This window comes from Glossina fuscipes, unplaced genomic scaffold (genome assembly GCF_014805625.2).
Source record: "Glossina fuscipes isolate IAEA_lab_2018 unplaced genomic scaffold, Yale_Gfus_2 55718, whole genome shotgun sequence".
Classification (NCBI taxonomy): Eukaryota; Metazoa; Arthropoda; class Insecta; order Diptera; family Glossinidae; genus Glossina; species Glossina fuscipes.
Window position 1 is genome coordinate 966 of NW_024000432.1, and position 4,929 is coordinate 5,894.

At 35.8% G+C, this 4,929-nt stretch overlaps 1 long non-coding RNA gene across 1 annotated transcript; it reads right to left on the bottom strand.

Annotated features, from left to right (window-relative positions):
* Positions 1 to 1,145: 1,145 nt before the first annotated feature.
* On the bottom strand, positions 1,146 to 1,503 carry LOC119643114. Its single transcript, XR_005248215.1, has 3 exons — positions 1,403 to 1,503; positions 1,244 to 1,340; positions 1,146 to 1,178 (listed from the first exon to the last, which is right to left on the bottom strand). It is a non-coding gene; the product is annotated as an uncharacterized LOC119643114 (long non-coding RNA).
* Between the last annotated feature and the right edge of the window lie 3,426 nt (positions 1,504 to 4,929).

A 4,929-nucleotide genomic window follows, 5' to 3' on the forward strand; every position in this document is an offset into this window, starting at 1 on the left:
GCACAAAGTAGCAATCACTTGATTGCTTTTATAATTTATTGTTAAATAATAAGGAAAATATTTTTCTGGAAAAACGTAGAACAAGCCACTTCTGCACACAACTATACATACTTCATATGTGGAAAGAGAATCGGCCTAAAGGGTTTGGAAAATAATTATAATACGATGGGAAAATTATTAGAGAAACGAAGAAAATGTTCAGACTTCTTGAGTGCACTTTTGAACAGGGCTTGGATTAAAACCGAGGACGTGATCATTACGTAAATAAACAGAGTAGTGGGATTACGTAGACGGGCATACGGTCAAAAACACACTTAAATAGAAAATTGAAAAAGACGCTTTTAGGGTAAACAGCTCGAAAGGAGGATCAAGTGACTTTAATCGCAAGCATAAGTTCACAAAAGGGAACATATTCATGCCAAATCCCGTTCTTCCTATACTGTACTTCCATCCTTCCCATGCATAACGGAATCTTAATCACATTCCGTTTTCCTGCATTCAACTGAACGACACATATATGCCAACGCTACCCTAATCGCTAACATCCCTCTCCAAAAATTTCTTTTCGTAAACTTGATTTTTAATTTTCTATTCTTATCAAGACAAAGGTCATTAGAACAGATGATTGCAAAGTAATTGAGTTTAGAGCAGATCCACGGACCTATACTTCAATAAGAGATTAGAGATTGAATTATTCTTTCACACAACAATACTAACAACACTAACTGCATTCGTTCGTTCGTCAACTTTTATGATTGGATTATTTAGATACCTCTTCAAATGACAATAATAGTAGGTCTTCCTCGGCAATTAGGTTATCGAAGTGATCCAAAATATATTTATGGCTGACATCCTGCAAGTGTCCGCAAGAATGCATACCTGAAAAAGAATAAAAGCTTTTTAGTTGAGCCAAATCTGCGAGAATTCCATCCTACTCTTACCAGCGATTTTTCGCACTCGAAAACAATTGTTTCGGTTCAAGTTGTTCTTGAGAAATTTGATACATTCCTCTTTCACCCAAACGATCTGAAATAAGTCCGATGCAGATAGTACCGCTTCGACGTTTGCTTCTGCAAGCGTGATGATCCCGCTGTAAACGTAATCATCGAGTGCCTTGACGGCGACTACGTCCACATCCTGCAGCTTGACAGTCCCTTCCTTCCTCTCCTTCATATCAGCTATAAAAGCAAATATTCAAAGGTTTTACTTAAGCCCGATTTGACAGTTTCCGGGAATCACTTACCTTCAAACATCGCGGCGAAGTAATCAGAGGCAATCGCGAGTGCAAGTTTATGCACGTAGATGAGCTCACCATCTACGTCCAGAGAAAAATCAAAGAGCTGTAGGATAGAGTGATGAAGTTAGTTTTAACGAGTGCCGAATTAAATAGTTGTCCGCTTACCTTCTGATTGATACGCATTTTGGTCAATCCGTGGAGGTAAGTCTTCCCATAATCGAGGTTTTCGCATTTTTTCGGGGAGATGCGTTCCACTTCATTCACAAATTTAGCGTCCATACCGTTGGATAAATACTGAAAGAGACTAAAATAAAAACTATTAACATATTGTAAGCAATATTCCGCGTCTCATAAGTCGCGCATAGATTTCAACGCACAAATCTAGAAACTAATGGACGGATGCAAGTTCGTTATGAATTATCATTATTAGCTACCATAACCCGCACATACGTCGCGATACATTAGCGTTGAACACAAAAACTTTCAATACAAAACTACTCGTGTATGCACACCAAACGCTATACGATGTGCGACGTATAACCTACTAGATGATCAAAGAATTGTCTATGCCCTGTAGAACTTCGCTAATAGTTCAATCTTTGTTTTAGAAACATACGTCCTCTTAAACTATAACGACACATAAACATAAAATCGTATCAAAGTTTTTTCATACGCACCTCTTAAATTGGTTTTGTTATCCTAACAAATGATGATCTGAATTGAGTTCTGTTCAGTATCTTTTCTTTCAACAAACACGGATTTCTTAAAAATCGCTCTTCTTTAAAAGCAAATTTTACTGTTAAAATAGAATGGATTGTCACGTGTATAATCAACTGAATAATGACAAAGTAGATCAAACTTTCTTCTCTCCTTTTATGGTAATGTTGCCATATTCTTCACTATCAGTCATCACAAACCTTGTTGAAAAGATGACGGCAAAAAGTTCAAAGAGATAAGAAATATAAATAAAGGCGTGCAACATAAGGAACAAATTTTAGTTTGATCCGGATTTTTATCTTCTGATTAGTTTTTAGTTATAGGATTCCAGGGTTGTCGCTTCTCAATCAATGTATTGCAAAAATTGGGAGAATATACAGAAGAGCCTACATTGTGAACACCTATCGCCAGATCCACAAGAATATACAATTATATTTTCCGCTTTTGTGTCACTTTGAGTGATTTATGGAGAATGGAGAAGATCTGCCTGAACTCCATGATAAGTGCAGGTAGCGCTAATCTATTCTCGACAGTCATCGAATAATCTCTTCAACTACAGGTTTGAAGTTTTCCAATTAATGTAAAGAACAACACTCTCAATAATAAAATCTTCATTACAATCGTCCAGTTTCCTTAAGAACAACTCTTCACGCTCTTAATGTGTACCACTCCATATAGATTAACACAAAAGTTCATATCGTTGGAGATAAATTGTGCCAGTAATATTCTCGGCATATGCTACAATATAAAAAATTGAGATAAAGAAATCGAAATTCGGAAGAACTTAGAAAGAATTAAAGAAACAGAAGGAAAGGAAGAAATAGGGAGGTAGTGACTGCAGCTTAGTGGATATATGCCCAATCGATAAGTGTTACGCCTTTACCGGCTGAGTCCTGATTCTAACTTCGACCAACCTAGACACTATAGCAATCGAGATTTGAACCCACATATAGTGTAAATGTTATTGTAGTAGGGCATCTCTCCATTAGTCTTTCAACTGTAGATTTCGGTTTTGCTTTCGCCTTCTTTTCTAACAACCTTTTCTGTTTTTCATATGGTCGGCGTTTTGTTTTCATCAATAAAGTGCAAGCTTTGCATCATTCCAGATAAATTATAGACAACTCACAATACAAATCAGTATATAGAACGCGACGAAAACACAATCACTTTGTTTGGTTTCAACTTACAAATGTTTTCTCTTACAATTGCACCTCTAAATACACCAATGCTAACGCTAAACGTGATCCTGCAGTTGTGTTGTGCATACATAAAGGAGAAAATTCGAAAGTGAAACCTGGTTATTGTCGCACATAATTTGTGCCTTGTTTTACTTACAATTATTGATTATATTGAAGGCGCCATCGACCGAAAATAATGCTGACAATGTGATCATTCAGGTAACTACATCTTCGTTGTTATCGAGTAACGGAAAGTATAATTTTGGAAATTTCCAAAATTTTACGAGAATGAGAAAAGAAAACTGCAGAATTCCACGCGTCTCTCTTGCAGACACACACTCTATAGACTTTTGTAATAATGGGTCGAATATCGTTATTAAGAAGAATTCTTTTTTCTTCAATTCTTCTTCTCCATTACCTCAAGAAGCTTTAACATGTTCTGCAAAATTAGAACTAATAAAGTTGTAGGAACCTTTGGTGCTTTCGTTATCAACAGCAACAGTAACAATAGTAATTAACAGCCATTTGACTGCTTGCCCTTTTTTTCTCATTATTTGGGTAAACAGTAATTTTGTTAAATTGTGTCACTCTATCGAACTTGTATGAAGCAATAGCATCTGTGCTTCTGTGCTTTCTACGATGTACCTACGTGAACGTCTCCATCCTTACCATGATTAACTCGTACCATGCTGAAACGACGCCCGCCTCGGCTATGCCATGTGAAACAAAGGAACCCGGTATGTGTGTATTTATTAAAAATCCAGAAACTAGCTACGGCGAAGGTCTTTGATGTTGGGTATTCCGCTGACTCTCACTCTACGTAGTAAATACAACTTCATATTAAAGAATTCTACGTTTTTTCTTAGCGAAATTTTTCAAAAAATTGCAGTGAAATTCAGTGAATTCCAGTGAAAATTCACTAATAAAGACGTTTTCGGACACAATGAGGTTTTAATTATTATTTTGTCGTAAAACTCAATGCTATTACCTATCGATGCAATTTCGTAGGCAATCATCAAAAATAAATGTCTTTACCTTATTTACTTTATATTTTCAACTCAAATACGATAGTTTTCAAGTAAATACAGTTTCTTCCGATCAAGCTTAAGCACAGAAAGTAATATAATGAAGATTTTAATGAGCTAATAATCACATTTGGTTATAAAAAAAATATAATCGGGCGAGCCCGACCTTTAGATACTCTACACCACGTCACGTACTTTAGCTTGTCGCTCGTTTTGTAATAAGATACCACAATTCACACACGATTTTCATGCAAAGGCATACTTTTCAAAAAAGCCCATCTATCGGAGCGTGCCCAAAACATCACAGGGTGTGATCTCAATTTAGCAAAAATTCCGTCATAAACAACAGCAAAACAGATTTTTTCTCACGATAACACTTATATTTGAAAGGGTCTAACCCTCCCACTGTTTATTTTTTTGCTAAATTGCGAGTATAAACCAATTTTTTCTTTCTTTTTCTTTTCCTGAAGGGCTTACTATTCATGAGGAATCTTATATGAGGTGGGATCTAAGAAATAAACCCATTTGATTAAAATTTGGTTCAGCTAATTTTTACGTCAGATTACTAACATAAAAAAATATTCATCATAAACGACTAAAAATTAAGCCTTTTTGGCATGTAAGAATATACATTTCCTAAGAATCCTTACATGTAGCGGTATCCTAAAATTTGAGCTACGTGGCCCAAATTCTGTAGCGTTTATGTCTTCGTCAATTTACTCTTATGAACCAATCTTCACCGTGAAATATTGAAAATTAGATCTTTTTGACA